Below are 17435 nucleotides of genomic sequence, written 5' to 3' on the forward strand. Positions count from 1 at the left end.
TTGAATCAGTCAATAAATGTTGGCTTCTTCCTTTACTTATTTATTTTTACTTTTACAGGATGGATCCCTTCATCTGGAAAGCTCACCAACCTTCACGCTTTTTACTTAACTAACTCCTTCTAAATAGTTGTGCCTCAACTTAAGTGTCACTTCAGGGGTGTTCTCTGACATTTCCATAGACTCTAATAGTCCTCAATCCCCTTTCTCATTCTTGATCACAATTGTGTAATGACTGGTTAATTATTATGATCAAATAGTAATTGAATGTACTTTAGCCAATTAAACTTTAGTAGCTGGCTCCCCATGGAGGTATATGCTCTGTGGGAATGAGAACTCTCTTTGGTTTGATACGGACTCAGAATACCTGGGATGAATCCTACCTCTTCTTCCTTGAGTAAGTCCCTTAATCTGCTTAAGCCTCGGTTTCCTCATATGAAATGGCTCTAATAGCATTACTTGAATGAAGCAATTGTATGGATCAAATGAAATCCTGTATGTAAAACACGGTTCATTGTACCTGGTACATTCAAGTGCCTAAACACTGCTGCTTAGTATTAATATTATTTTCAGTTCCTGGCATCTAGTTGAGGAAGTGAATGAATGAACACTGGATGAATGAGACAGGTTATTGGTCAAATCTAGGAATTCAACCTGTGCCACAGAACAGCGTAGCAATTTAATATGTTCCAGTGACCTTGTCCTTATTAGAGATTTTCTCTAACCAAACGAGGTAGAAAGCCCAAGGGAAGAGGTGCCTAACACCACTGCCCCAAATAATTTCCTCCATTATAACCTTTACAATCCCATTAAAACAAGAATTCAAAACAAAAAAAAAAAGGTTCATAGAATCCAATTTGTTTCTAGCCCCAGGGTGGTCTTTTGGAGATGGACAAGGACAGGAGGGCAGTGAAAAAAGATCAGCTAAGTCCAGGTCCGTAACAGGTGAAGTGTGTCTGGAGGCGACAATGCTGTCGTGTGAGAAGGGAGAGAAAGTCATCAGGAATTCGCAGCTTTTACTGTGCTTCTGTACAGTTTAGGGGAGGAAAACCAATATTGTATGGACATAAAAAGCAGCTTCAGTATTAAAAAGAAAATTATTCACTATCCTAAGAATATATCGCTCTTCATAGAATAACCACGCCCGTTGAAGAGCAAGTAGTAGCTATGTCCATCTTGCCTATACAGCAGAGGAGATAATTTCGTGATACACCTTTGCCATCAGACTGACCTGGTTTGAAATGCTGGTGGAATTGTCAATTTCTTTTTAAAATGAATCAGGAATCATACAGGTTTTCAGTTTTCTCTGGAGGTTAGAGGGGCTGACAGTTTGTTTCCTGAGGTCATTTTATATTTCCTTAAATAGAGGAAACTGAAAAAATGACTTTTTTTGGGTGGGTGGGGCACATATTTTTAGAAATTAAAGATTATTTAGCTCAAATATCTTAATTCACAAATGATGAATCTGGGGAGAAGAGAGATTAGGTGATTTGACAAGGGTCACGCTGCAATTTGGTATTTTGGATTCAGAATTCAAAGCTAGATCTATGCCACAGGTATCAGATCTCTTTCCCCTGTGCTTGGCTCACCTACTATTTCACTGAAGGATAAGATGCAGCATCAGGCAAATCTGGGACTAAAAGGGCATTGAAAGACTTCCCTGGTGGCTCAGAGGATGAGAATCCGCCTGTCAGTGCAGGAGACACGGGTTCGATCCCTGGTCTGGGAAGATGCCACATGCTGAGGATCAACTAAGCCTATGTGCCAAAACTACTGAGGCCCACATGCCTAGAGTCTGTGCTCTGCAACAAGAGAATCCACTGTAGTGAGGGGCCTCCACACAGCAGCTTGAGGGTGGGCCCTGCTTGCTGCAACTAGAGAAAGTCTATGCAAAGCAACAAAGACCAAGCCCAGCCAAAAAATACATAAATAAATAAAGTGAGAAAGAAAATTTTTTTAAAAAAGAAGGGCATTGAAGATTTATCTTTTCTGCTGAGTTTCAACTTCACAGTTCTATTATCCTCTACAGGTAAGACTGCAATGCTGGCTTTTGTTTGTATGATGACTCAGGAAACATGGATTCTCTCTCTCTTTTAGTAAAAAACAGGGCTTAATAACTGGGAATGATATCTGAATATAGACAAAAATGGTTTCATTTATAAACATACACTACTTTTAGATGTATTTGTTGAAGCTGAAACTCCAATACTTTGGCCGCCCCATGCGAAGAGTTGACTCATTGGAAAAGACCCTGATGCTGGGACGGATTGGAGGCAGGAGGAGAAGGGGACGACAGAGGATGAGATGGCTGGATGGCATCACCAACTTGATGCACATGGCTTTGGGTGGACTCCGGGAGTTGGTGATGGACAGGGAGGTCTGGCGTGCTGCAGTTCATGGGGTTGCAAAGAGTTGGACACAACTGAGTGACTGAACTGAACTGAACTGAACTGATATTTAAAGGAGAACTCCTGCTTCCTTTGCTTCACCTCCCTTCTTGCTCCTCCCTCAAAAGAGACTTGATTCCCCATGTGAAATGTAAGACATCAGTTAGGGCACACGTGCCCACGGGTTACCAGGTTACCAGGTTAAAGTATCAACAACCTCTTTGTGTTGTTCTTTTGGCACCTCTTTCATTAATGCAACTGAGGGAGGAAATGAAACAGATTTGGCCTGCAGTGGTGACTGATTCTCAACAGTGGTGAGGTAGAGAGACGTACAACTTGGTTTGGCCAGGGTGTTCACGGTTTGCCACTGAAAATCTTATGTCTCCAGGAACTTGCTCAATACGAGGCAAACCAGACAGTCGGTTAGGGTAAACAGCTGTTGGGTTAGCCTCACATCGAGCAGGCAAACTCTCCTAGTCAGGGAACTTGATGCAGAGTTAATCATACACTCGAGTTTCAGTAAAACCAAGTCCTAGAACTTCAGTTCAGTTCAGTTCAGTTCAGTCGCTCAGTCATGTCCAACTCTTTGCGACCCCATGAACTGCAGCACACCAGGCCTCCCTGTCCATCACCAGCTCCCAGAGTCCACCCAAACCCATGTCCATTGTGTCGGTGATGCCATCCAACCATCTCATCCTCTGTCATCCCTTTCTCCTCCTGCCTTCAATCTTTCCCAGCATCAGGGTCTTTTCAAATGAGTCAGCTCTTCACATCAGGTGGTCAAAGTATTGGAGTTTCAGCTTCAACATCAGCCCTTCCAATGAACACCCAGGACTGATCTCCTTTAGGATGGACTGGTTGGATCTCCTTGCAGTCCAAGGGACTCTCAAGAGTCTTCTCCAACACCACAGTTCAAAAGCATCATTTCTTTGGTGCTCAGCTTTCTTTATAGTACAACTCTCACATCCATACATGACTACTGGAAAAACCATAGCCTTGACTAGACAGATCTTTGTTGGCAAAGTAATGTCTCTGCTTTTTAATAGTTATCTAGGTTGATCATAACTTTCCTTCCAAGGAGTAAACGTCTTTTAATTTCATGGCTGCAGTCACCATCTGCAGTGATTTTGGAGCCCCCAAAAATAAAGTCTGACACTGTTTCCACTGTTTGCCCATCTATTTCCCATGAGGTGATGGGACCAGATGCCATGATCTTAGTTTTCTGAAGGCTGAGCTTTACGCCAACTTTTTCACTCTCCTCTTTCACTTTCATTAAGAGGCTCTTTAGTTCTTCTTCACTATCTGCCATAAGGGTGGTGTCATTTGCATATCTGAGGTTATTGACATTTCTCCTGGCAATCGTGATTCCAGATTGTGCTTCCTCCAGCCCCGCATTTCTCATGATGTACTCTGCATAAAAGTTAAATAAGCAGGGTGATGATATACAGCCTTGACATACTCCTTTTCCTATTTGGAACCAGTCTGTTGTTCCATGTCGAGTTCTAACTGTTGCTTCCTGACCTGCATACAGGTTTCTCAAGAGGCAGGTCAGGAGGTCTGGTATTCCCATCTCTTTCAAAATTTTCCACAGATTACTGTGATCCACACAGTCAAAGACTTTGGCATAGTCAATAAAGCAGAAATAGATGTTTTTCTGGAACTCTCTTGCTTTTCAATGATCCAGCAGATATTGGCAATTTGATCTCTGGTTCCTCTGCCTTTTCCAAAACCAGCTTGAACATCTGGAAGTTCATTGTTCACATATTGCTGAAGCCTGGCTTGGAGAATTTTGAGCATTACTTTACTAGCATGTGAGATGAGTGCAATTGTCCTAGAATTTAGTGTTAAGCAAATGTAGTGGCTAAAGTTTTTGGTGTGTTTTGTAAATGGATTTTGAGATTTTCTTCTCAAAGCTAAACTAAGGGTCTTTCCCCCACCCTTCTGATGGTTTCATGAGCTGCTGAATATACTGCAAATTACTTTTAAGCTTAAACTGGTGACAGCATATTTGTTATTTTCAACTCAAGTCCCTGACTAATATACACCTTTCCTGCTTCAAATCCCATCATGACACCTACAGATATAGTAGCCATCTTATAATAGGAAATAATGATAATGAGGATAAAAAAAACAGCAGGTAAAAATGGTAGAATGGAAAAAAAGAAAGAGCTGTGTTCTTGCTGGTATAATTAAAACAATGAGAAAGTCCTGCAACTGCCTGTCTCTAAGATATTTACCTGAAATAATAAATATCTGATCCTAAGTCATTGTGCCCCAGTTAAATAACTATCTTAACTGCTTCAGGTTCACATTAAGAATGCTATTATGTAACCTGCTTTTTTGCTCACTCACTCAACAGTATGTGAATTCATATTTCTCTGCCAATAATATAGATTGACAGCATCTATGATGATGGTGAAGCCTAAATTTCCTTGGATGTCCTAGTCCTCATTTCCCACCCAAACTTAATTTACCTGTATTTTGAGCTGCTTTAGAATTTTTATATTACTGTCTCATATAAGTTTCTTGGTAAAATTTTAATAAAATTTAACAGTGAAAGTATTAAGTTATCTTTGACTGTATGGATAACCAAAAGATATAAAATAGCTTTAAAATTGTTTCAAAAAACTTGCAATTGAAAAGTTGGTGAATAATTTCTGCTCATTTCTGCTGCAGGACAGATTTCTGAAGAACTAAGGAATGACTTTAGTCTTTTTTGCTCCTTCAAAACTTTATTTCCTGACTGCAGAATTGATTCTAGAAGGGGCAACTTAGAACGTCTTCTATCTCTTCCAAACAAGGAATGAGATGGCTTTCAGTTGTGAAAGATTTCACTGGATTACTCTGACTAAATGATTAAAAGGGGATGGGAAGTGAAGAAAAGGAAAGGAAAGAAGTAAAGGCAGAGTGGGAGAAAGAATAAAGGAACAAAATTAATGAAGGACATAAGAAAGGAAGGAGCATTACAAACTGGAGTTCCAGTATGAAAAGCAAGTGGTTATGAACACACATTATCTGACTTGTTTATAAGCTAACCCCCCATTCATTATCTTATTTTAAAACTTCCAGTTCACTCATTCTTTTTTCTTCCTTCAATATGTTAGTGGTTCCACAAAATGCAAGGTGACCTCTATCTTCCCAGAAAGAGCATTTTGCCAAATCAAGGAACTGTCAGCAAGCACGTTGCTTCCAGCCTGCATCTCCCTTCATCCTAGAATCTTCCCAGCTGCAATGAGTAACGCAGACAATGCAGACATCTTGTTACTACATATTAAGCCCCTTTCTCTCAGAGTCTGCAATCTATTGGAGACTCAACAAAGGGACCTGCTTCTGATGTACTGGAGTTGTCTTGTTATCAGAATCTGAAGCCACCCTATAGCATAACCCTTGTTAATATCTTTAGTTCCCCTCAACCTGCTGTCTCTAAAATCTTCCCTCTTGCTTTCAGGCTGTTTGTGAGAAAAAGAAGTAATCATTTCTGATCTGGTATATCAACCTATATAATTGGTCTGTTCATGTTTTCTATTTCTTCCTGGTTCAGTCTTGGAAGATTGTACTTTTCTAAGGATTTGTCTGTTTCTTCTGGGTTGTCCATTTTACTGGCACATAATTGTTTGTGGTAGTCTCTTATGATCCTTTGTGTTTCTGTGGTGTTGGTTGTAACTTTTCCTTTTTTAAATGAATTTTTATTGGCGTATATTTGTTTTACAGTGTTGTGTTAGTGTTTATTATACAGCAAAACGAATTAGCCAAACATGGACATATACCCCCTCACTTTCAGACTTCCTTCCCTTCCAGGCCATCAAAGGGCATTAAGTAGAGTTTCCTGTGCTATACGTTGTACTCTCATCAGTCATGTATTTTATAGGACTTGACTTCTCTCGTAGCTCAGCTGGTAAGGAATCCACCTGCAATGCAGGGGACCCCAGTTCGATTCCTGGATTGGGAAGATCCCCTGGAGAAGGGATAGGCTACCCTCTCCTGTTTTCTTGGGCTTCCCCAGTGGCTCAGCTGGTAAAGAATCTGCCCATAATGTGGGAGACCCGAGTTTGATCCCTGGGTTGGGAAGATTCCACTGGAAAAGGAAAAGGCCACCCTCTCCAGGATTCTGGCCTAGAGAATTCCATGGACTGTATAGCCCATGGGGTTGCAAAGAGTTACACATGACTGAGTGACTTTCACTTTTCTTTATAGGACCTAGAGGATTAACTTTTCAATTTCTGATTTTGTTAATCTGAACACTCTCCATCTAGGCTTTAAGAATTAATCTATTTATTACGTAACCATTGCAATGAAATTCATATAATAACCAATGTTAGAAAGTTAAAAATGGAAGTCAGGCTAAGTCACTTCAGTTTTGTCAGACTCTTTGTGACCCTATGCACTGTAGCCAGCCAGGATTCTTGGTCCATGGGATTCTCCAGGCAGGAATGCTGGAGTGGGTTGCCATGCTCTCCTCCAGGGGATTTTCCTGGGGGATCTTCCAAACCCAGGAATCAAACCCATGTCTCTTACATTTCCTGCATTGGCAGGCAGGTTCTTTATCACCAATGCCACCTGGGAAGCCCAAAGGCGGAAGTATGCTTTCCTTATTTCCTTCATCCTACCCTTTAGAAGCTACTGTTGACAGCTTGGTATGTACCCTTACAAAGATACTTGCAGGTCAATACATATAATTTTTTACACAAGTAAAGAGAATATTTCAAAAATTATTTATGAACTTATATATATTTTGAACTTATCCATATTTTTAAGTAGACAATATTCACCTTAGTCAGAACAAGATGTTGGTCCAACTGGAGCAGTTAAGAATGTTTCAAAAACAAAAACAAAGTGAAGAGAAAGTGTAGGGTATATGCAGCTTCTAAAATCCATGATCGAATCTTACAGTAGTTTAATAATATTGAAATACAGGCATTATGTATAGTAAACGTATTTACTTAATTCATTTGGTTTCTCAAATGATTAAACAGTAATTTAATCATATGACCCAATAATTCCACTTGAGGTATTTACCCAAGAAAAATGAAAAATAGTTACACAAAAAAACTTGTACATGAATGTTTAAATTAGTATTATTCATAAAAGCCAAAAGATGGAAACCATCAAAATGTTTATCAACTGACAAATGGACAAATGAAACTTGATATAGCCATACAATGGAATATAACTCATCTATAAAAAGAAAAAAACACTGGGATATGCTACAAAATGCATTAATTTTAAATCATTATGCTAACTGAACCAGTTATGAAAGACTACATATTATGTGATATAATTCATATTAAATGTTTAAAATAGGGAAATCCAGAGAGACAGAAAGTAGAATAGTAGTTGCTTAAGACTAGGGAGGGGGTGATAGCTAAATGGTACAGGTTTACTTTTTGAAGTGATGAAAACATTCTAAAATTCATTGTACTGATGATAACATATATCTGTGAATATACTAAAAGCCATTGAATTATACATACTAATGACTAAATTGTATGTTGTATATTCATATATCAATAAAGTTTTTCTTTTGACTTCCACTTGACAAATTAAGAGCCAAGCTTACAGGTGTCACCCATAAGAGTTCTTCTAGTTCATAGAGAAGACAACTTTTGTTTGCCATTAAAAAAAAAAAATCAGGAAGATTGGATTTAGAACTAGAAAGAAGCAAAATATGACAAGTAGGAAATGCCACTGCTCATAGCTTTGGAGGATGGCAATAAGATAAAGTCAGAAGGAGATAGGCATATTAATCAGATATAGATCGCATTTACATCTTCCTAGGCTTCAGTGGGAGAGGAATTCACATCCTAGTAATGTGAGAAGATGTAAGCAGATGCTATCAGTACCCCACCAAAGCGGTCACTCACCTAGAGTTTGCCTGTAGCTTCAGTGGACAATTTCCATAAAGATTGTTGTATTCTAACCCAAGTACCTATAACTCTTCACCTGGATATTTTTTTTCTGCTACAGGAATGTCCTTGTCCTAGTAGGGCAAGTAGAATTGCATAAAAGTTACTCCTAGAAGCAACCCTAAATCAATGAGTGATGGGAATCGGTGGATAAAGATCCCACCTTGTCCATCCCTCAGGGTAATAATTCTAAGCTTTGCTTTACAGTCTCTGAAGATCCTCACTGAGATTGAACTCTAATTTCCCATAAAGGTAACCCCCTGATAAACATTTGCTTTACTCTCTGTCTCACTTTCTCACTCCTTGGAATTGCATCCTATAGTACTTTACCCAAATCTTTATTCCAGACTCTGCAATAAGCAGGGTGGGGGGGGGGGGCATTGAACTCAGGGCGTGATTGCCCCCGTTTCCAGGTGGGGTCCCTAGGAGGGAACTAGGAAGTTATACAGAGGACTTCACACTGATTTGGATCAATCCAACATAACCACCAAGGAGTAGATAGGTCTGATCAGAAAGAACATCTAGTTCTCTTCCTCAAGGCTTCCTCGATTTTTGTTGCAGGGGGTCCTAAGTGGAGAATCGGTGACATTGCCAGTTAGTGCCCTACCGAGAGAGGCTGAGAGCAGCAGGCCACTGAGCCAGGGGCAAGGTGGGGACATGGAATAAACCTAGGGGCTTTAGTTAGCAAAACCCGGGGGAGAATGGAGTTGGCAAGTGGAGGATGTTGCTCCTCTCAAGGAGTGTTATCCAAGCCTCTACTGCAGATTTAATTGCCATATGATGTCAGTAGAAAAGCCTACAGGTTCAATGGCCATAGGATGCTAGGAGGGCTCCGAGTGACCAGACCTACAAGGGTTATCTTGCCAAAGAACAGCAGAAAGCAGCTCACAGACTAAAATCAGCGTGAAACCAGATACCCTTCTCCCATGCCACAATTCCTTCCATGAATAAACTGTAACACCATCTTCGCAGTGGAAACAAGATGGGAGACAGGCTGTCTGAGAAACAGCATTTTTATCCAGGAATTACTGAGACCCAACTAAAAGCACTGTTTATGTCTTTAAGCCAACAAAGTTGGACACCTGGTAAGGGTTAGAAATTATATTTCTTCCTGGCTACCAGCAGGTGGCGATCAAGATAAGAGTAATTACAAAAAAGAAAGAAGATAATATTTGGGGGCTTATCTCAGATTCCAGTGTGAATTAAATTATGAATTAAATTATACACAAATGAGATGACTGTTTTGTAAAATCTCCATTCTCCATATCAATTTCAGTGAATGATTGTGTTGTATCCTATTAGGTTAACTTATTTAATCATTTCTTCCTAATTACTTTTAGGTTATTTCCAGTATTTGTTACAGATAATGCCATAATAAAATTGAATGTACTTGAGTTATCAACATTCTACACATATTTTTCAATATATAGTTCACAAATTTGAATCTATGTAACATCAATATCTAGAGTGAAATTGCTGGTCAGACAGTGTAATTTGCTATTTTTTAACTTTATTGTGGAAAATGTCAGTATATGAAAGTAAAAGAATAGATCTTAAAAACACATATGTCCCCACTACCGAATTTCAACAAATGGGAGCATCTGCAAATCTTGTTTTATTTATATCTCTTTCCATTTAACCTCTGCTCTCCAATCTATTTCCAGGGATATAATCACATCATTTCAACTACAAATATTTAGAATACATTTCTAAAATAGGTGTACTCTCAACATTATAGCAATAACACCATTATCATACCTAAAAATTGAAAATGATTCCATCATCCATTTTGAGATGAAATCATTGTTCAAATATATGCTTGCCTCATACTCTGCTGCTGCTACTGTTGCTATTCCCTAAAAGTAATCATTGTTCTGACTTTTACTATCATAGGTTAGTTTTTCCCTCTTTTAAACTTTATGTACATCAAAAACATATAGACATGAAAAAGTACTCCTTTTATTGACCTTTTATTTTCTGTGAAATTTATCCATGAGTAGTCCATTTTTCATTACTATTAGTATTGTTTAATTAATATAATACAACTTTATTATATCATAGCTGCATTTTTAGACTATGTCTAGTTTAATGCATTATTAATAAAGCTGCTGCAAACATTCTTTACATGTCTTATGGTGGACCTAAGTATTTAAAAATTGCTCCATCATAAGGTAAACTAATTAGATTTTGTAGCTCATACCAACAATTTTCAGTTATAGTAAAAATTTCAGTCTCATTAGCAATGTATGAGAATTCCAGATGCTCTTCTCCTTTTCAACACTTGGTATTATCAGTCTTTTCATATTCTAGTGAGAATGTACTGGTCTAATCAGCATTTGTAATAAATGATGCTGTTTACATTTTTGTGTTTTTATTGGCAACTTGGATAACCCCTTTCGTGAAACATCTGGTTAGTCTTTTGCCCACCTGTAAAACTGAGTTGTAAGTAATATTTACTTTGCAGGACTTCTTTGTACATTCTGAATATGTCTTTATTTTGGAAATATCTTCTCTTATCTGTGGCATGTATTTTTACACTCAGTGTACTTTTGTTGAATAGAATTTCCTAATTTTAAAGAAGTTAAATTTATCTGCATCATATATTTATTGGTTCCTGTTTTGCCTATCTCAAGTCATGAAGATATTCTCCTGATTTTGTATTTTCTTCTTAATCTTTTTCTAGGTGTTTGTCAATTTTGCTATTTTTTTTTCAAAGAATCAACTTTAGCCTTTGTTAATTTTCTCTATTGTATGCTTGCTTTCTATTCCACTGATTTCCAATAATATTTTTATTATTTGCTCCTTTCTCTGTTTTTTGGGCTTATTTTGCTAATTTTCTGTCTATATATTCGAATCAGCAGCTTAACCAATTTTTGTAATTTATTCTAAAATATATATATTATATTACTCCTAAAACAGTGATTTAACTCTTTCTCACAAATTTTGAAATGTCAACGTTCATTTTCATTTTAAAATGTTATCTAATACCCACTGAGATTTCTTCTTTGATCCATATGGCATAAACAACTATATTGCTTCATTCTGAACATTTGGGAGATTTTTGAATTATCTTTCCATTGAGTTTGTAGTTTAATCTACTATAGTCAGAGAACATATTCTAAATTATTTCAGTCCTTTGGAATTGTGTATGGCTTATGGTCTGGGATATGTTCCATTTTGACTGATGTGCACTTGTAAAGAAGGTGTATTTTGCCATTGTTGGATGTGTTATAATTTTTCTGTCAGTTGTCACGTTGATTGAATGCATCAATTAAATTTTCTATATCTTTACTGCATTCTTCTTGCCTAGTCTATCAGTTATTAAGAACATGGTAACATTTCCAAATACAGTTGTGGATTTACTATTCTTTTAAATTTTATCAACATTTTAAAATATGTTTTCCTCAATGTTATTAGATAATACATATTTAGAAGTTACAACCCTAGGTGGAGCTAGTCATAAAAAATCTGCCTGCCAATGTAGGAGACTAGACGTAGGAGACATGAGTTTGGTCCTGGGTTGGGAAGATCCCCTTGAGGAGAAAATGGCAGCCCACTCCAGCATTCTTGCCTGAAAAATTCCATGGACAGAGGAGCCTAGGTGGCTACAGCCCATGGGGTCACAAAGAATCGGACCCAGCACCCAGCACCCCAGGCTTTCCTGTCCATCACCAACTCCTGGAGCTTATTCAAACTCACGTCCATCGAGTCGGTGATGGCATCCAACCATCTCATCCTCTGGCGTCCCCTTCTCCTCCCACCTTCAATCCTTCCCAGCATCAGGGTCTTATGAGTCAGTTCTTCACATCAGGTGGCCTGCTGCACTAATTGTCTGGGAGCGAGTGATGAGAATGAAGACAGAACATGAAATCTGGTGCCATGGGTCGGGGGGCCTGCCGCCTCTATGGGACTCAGGTGCAGAGTCCACTCTGAGTCCAGCTTTAATCCCTAACTGCAGACTACACGGTTTTCTCAGATCTTATCTTTCTCAAGACACATGCTGTGTTAATCACCTAATCCTAAATGTCATGGACTACACTGACATAGTCCAGATCTCCTTGTGATTACCCCAGGCCGTTTCCTTCTGGGCTAGTCTCCAGAGCAATTAGCAAGTGCGTAGGCAGCATGGACTCGTGTTCCAAAGTCCATGCTTTCATGATCCCAGTCACACTTCCTTCTGGGTCTGGTCTTGGGGTTTGTAACAAGGCAATTATTTTTAAGAAAAACATGAAAGATAATCATTAACATAGTTTCTTAATATATGCTGTTTTTCCAGGTGCTATTTCTATGAAATTTCTCAAGGCTATGAAAGTACATTATTAGGAATTCCCACTACAGTGGCCGAAGTATTGGAGTTTCAGTTTCAACATCAGTCCTTCCAACGAACACCCAGGACTGATCTCCTTTAGGATGGACTGGTTGGATCTCCTTGCAGTCCAAGGGACTCTCAAGAGTCTTCTGCAACACTACAGTTCAAATGCATTAATTCTTTGGTGTTCAACTTTCTCTATAGTCCAACTCTCACATCCATACATGACTATTGGAAAAGCCACAGCTTTGACTAGATGGACCTTTGTTGGCAAAGTAATGTCTTTGCTTTTTAGCATGCTGTCTAAGTTGGTCATCGCTTTTCTTCCAAGGAGCAAGCATCTTTTAATTTTATGGCTGCAGTCACCATCTGCAGTGATTTTGGAGTGATTTTTCATTATAAAATATCTCAATTTCTAGTATTACATCTTGCTTCCCAATCTTCTTTGTCTAATATATGCATAGATCTGTTTTGTTTAGTGTTTCCTTGGTGTATTTTTGTTCCATTCTGTTCCTTTCAACCTGTGTTCTTATATGTAGTTTCAAAAGGAAGCTCTGGAATTTTATCAGGGGTACTTATTCTTGGAAGGACCTAAAGATAACTTTTCCTAAGCCCTGAGTCTGTTGAATGCTCAGTTGAACTTTTCTTTTCAGCTATTATTTTTGCTCTTGAAATCTATTTCCTTAAGATCAAATAATCACCATAAGCACAGGTTTAACTCCTGCCCATTTTTTCTTTCCTCTCCTAGACACTGGTTCTGTAAGGCCACAAGTCCCCCTTTGCCTTGAAATTTCCTGATGTTTTCAATCAAGTTTTTAAATACTTTACCTAGTTTCTCTAGTTGTTCTCAGGGTTCAGTAATATGAACAAAGAACCAGGATTTTATTATGGGAAGTATCATTTCTTGCTGCTGATTAAAAACAGGATGAGTCTAACATGTTCCCATTAAGAATGCTTTCTGTATGCTTTTCATCAGTTTTCCTCTTAAATTTTTTCCTTCCTTTTCCTTTTCTTAAAAAAATTTTATATTACTATCCTCTTCTTTTGATGTTATTTTTCTTTGTTCTTTTAAAACAGCCTAGTTAAAAACTACACATTGTCCCTAAAAACCCGTGAGAAGTGTTTACTGCACCCATAATATTTGAGCAGCACAGTATTTTCAGTATCATGTACTTGAAATTATTTTGTAAATTCCATTATATGATCTGTGAGTTATTTCAAAATTTGTTACATTATTTTCCTAGTTATTTTTTATGATTGTTTTACAGTTTGATTTTTATTGTGAATGAAGAATATTATATGATTGATTTTAGCCCACTGAAATTGCTGGGGGTTTTGGTTTGTTTTTAATGGACTGGTATTTGGTGTGGTTAGTAAATGTTTATAGAGTGTGCATGAAAAGAAATTTCTATTCCTCAGATATTGAGTACAGTATTTCATGAAGGGAAGTCTACTTTTTAATCACGTTGTTCAAATGACCAAGAGTTTTTCAGTTTATCTTTTAATATTTTTGTCTCCATGGTAGTTTGTACTTTGCCAACTTGGTGAAGATGCATTTACCAGAAGTCTTTTCTTTTATATGGTGTCACGTTAGATTACAAAAGAGGCAGATAGAAGGGAAGCTGCAGCTTTCTTTCTGAATGTCTTGAAGCCAGTTATGTGGAAGGACGAGGTTTCCCCGCTGGCTCAGGGGTAAAGAATCTGCCTGCAATGCAGGAGACCTGGGTTCAATCCATGAGTCAGGAAGATCCCCTGGAGGAGGGCATGTTAGTCCACTCCAATATTCTTACCTGGAGAATCCCATGGACAGAGGAGCCTGATGAGCTTCCGCGCACAGGGTCACAGAATTGGACACAGGTGAAGCCCAGCACATGGGGAAGGACGCACAGAAACGGACCCAGTGGGTTCTACTTGTCCAAGATCTCTTCTACCCCACATTCACGTCTCTCCTACTCCACATTCACATCTTTCCAGTCAGCAAGTGGCCCCAAGCCCCTGAGTGAAGCTTGGCTGAGAGCTCAGGGCAGTAGTTACAGAGCAGGCAAAGTTTTGCAGACTCTTTCCTGAGCGTCCTGCGTTTGCGCATGCTCCAATATGACCTCACACGGCGGTGTTTCCCCAGCGCTGAACGGTACCTTTCCTCTGCACATCCAAAACTTCCCTCCCAGAAAATTACTTCCTAGTTCCTTCCACAATACCAAAGTCCTATCTTTATAGCGAATCTTCTGTTCTACAGTATTATTTTTCTAAATTCCATCATATGATCTGTGAGTTATTTCAAAATTTGTTACATCATTTTTTCCTATTTTTTATTATTGTTTTCTAGCTTGATTTTTATTGTGAACAAATAACTCACAAAGAATGATTGATTTTAGCCCACTGAAATTGCTGGGGGTCCTGCTTATATCCTGAGAATCAACTTGTATTGTTTAAACTTAGAATGTGATGTATTTAATTTCTCACCAATGTGCAGTTTTATTTTCTCGAATATATTGGTAAAAGCACATACTTAATCTTATCTCTTTTAAATAAGATTTTCCATAGTTATTATATGTAATTATTTTCTTAACTACACAGGCCTAGGGTTCTGAGGGTGTAAGATTTCAGCCACTTCTTCACACTGCAGGATTAGAACAGTTTGACAAATTGGGAAGCCCTGAGTCTACATGCCTTTGCATATTTTTCTCTGATAGGTTGGAATGATAGATGTTTGGGAGTTATTACATAAAATGCTCTTGGCTAGTGAATTTGTTACTTTTATGAAATTCTTACCAGTTTTATATCCCACTCCCCAAAATAACCCCAAAGATTTTCAAAAGCTCCTCTCCCATGTGACTTAGCAGCAGCATAGACTATATTCCTAGGGATAAGGGATAGAAACAAGGGAAATGCATTATCTCACAAGTAGCCCAGACAATTCCAATGAAGCCTGTTGTGGATTTCTTTAGGGGAAAGATGGACTTAGAAAAAATTTTGTAAAATATCTCAACACACTATTTGTCTTCTTGGAATTTTCTGTTCATTTTAATCACCTTTCAAACTAGAAAAGATTAAAAAGGCAAAACAACAAAAAATTTACTACCTTCTCCATTTTTTCTGGACCATTCAGACTCTTTCTTCAAGGAATGTGCATTGCTAAATGTGACAAACTTGCAATTTTGTGAATTAAACATGTTCCATATAATGCATTTTAATGTTTCTAGACAACCAAAAATGACTTAAAATCCTCTTAGGATGCTCAAATTCAGAAAAAAATTATTATCAATATTTTACTATAAGAATAAATTGAGTTTGTCAAAATGGAGCTTAAAATTAAGTATTACTTTATTCATCATGCCTATTTGAATCTCTTGCTGCTGCTAAATCACTTCAGTTGTGTCCAACTCTGTGCGACCCTATGGACAGCAGCCCACCAGGCTCCTCTGTTCTCTAGGCAAGAATACTGGGGTGGGTTGCCATTTCCTTCTACTGAATCTCTTGCGATGAATGAAATTTATGTATATGGGTTTCACAGGTAACGCTAGTGATAATGAACCTGTCATGCAGGTGACATGAGACACGAGTTCAATCCCTGGGTTGGGAAGATCCCCTGGAGTAGGAAATAGCAACCCACTTCAGTATTCTTGCCTAGAGAATCCCATGGACAGAGGAGCCTAGCAGTCCACAGTCCAGGTCGTTGTGAAGAGTCAGACATGACTGAGCAACGGAGTAGACAACATAAGAGCAAATTTTCCTGTGTACCTCATACCACCCTCTTTGCAAAAAAAAAATAAAAATAAAAATAAAAGAGAGAGAGAGAGAAGAAAAGAAAGCACTTGTTTTCTTGGTTAACATCATGAATCATTCATAGGAAAGTCATACCTAGTCAGTTTTGGGGGAATGGAAGCAGGTATCTCATACACATTGAAACACACTATCATTTTTAATATTCTTCTGAATTTTCACATAATCCTGGAATAACTGATGTGACTGAATTATCACACACAAATTAGGGAGGTTAAATATCATCTAGAAAAAAATAATAGTGATTCATGGGAGCAGGCTGCTCTAAGCCTGGCCAATGTACATCTCACAATGCTATTTTCCTTAATGATACTCTTTGATCACATAATAATTTTGGTGGTTTATTCACTTAGTTGTGTCAGACTCTTTTGAGACCCCATTGACTAGCTCACCAGGCTTCTCTATCCATGGGCTTTCTTAGGCAAGAATACTGGAGTGGGTTGTCATTTCCTTCTCCAAGGGATCTTCCCAACCCAGGGATTGAACCTGGGTCTCCTGTATTGCAGATTATTTGCTGATTGAGCTACCAGGGAAACATAATAACTATCACTAACTAAAAACAACTATTAGAGAGGTTCTTTCACAACAACAGATTCACCTTCTGAATCAGTAGTACAAATTCCTTACCCACAATTGGAGTAAATCAACAGAGATCCCAGGGCTACACAGGGTACCTGACACTACAAAGTCACTTTGGAATCAAAAGTGTTATTTTGACACATAGAGCTTTTAACTTGAAACTTCTTTGACTTTTCTCTCACCCTCATTAGATGGCTTAGGAAAGACACACAGCTGCACCATGCACCTGCCAACACCTCTCTCCCCACAGAGATACACAAAGTTTCATAAGAAAAGAACTCTTCATAAGGAAAGAACTCTTAGGTCCTTCTTCATCTTAGCCTCCTGTTTATCTTCGTTCCTTTTTCTTTTCCTTGATAACTTGCTTGATGGCTTAGTTAAAAGAAAACTGTTAAAGTCAAGGGATCACAAAATATAGCAAAAATAAGAGAGCATTCCATTTCTTAAGCCCCCCCCCCCCTTCTTGATGGGTTCATG

Source organism: Cervus canadensis, chromosome 29, assembly GCF_019320065.1.
Source record: "Cervus canadensis isolate Bull #8, Minnesota chromosome 29, ASM1932006v1, whole genome shotgun sequence".
NCBI lineage: Eukaryota > Metazoa > Chordata > Mammalia > Artiodactyla > Cervidae > Cervus > Cervus canadensis.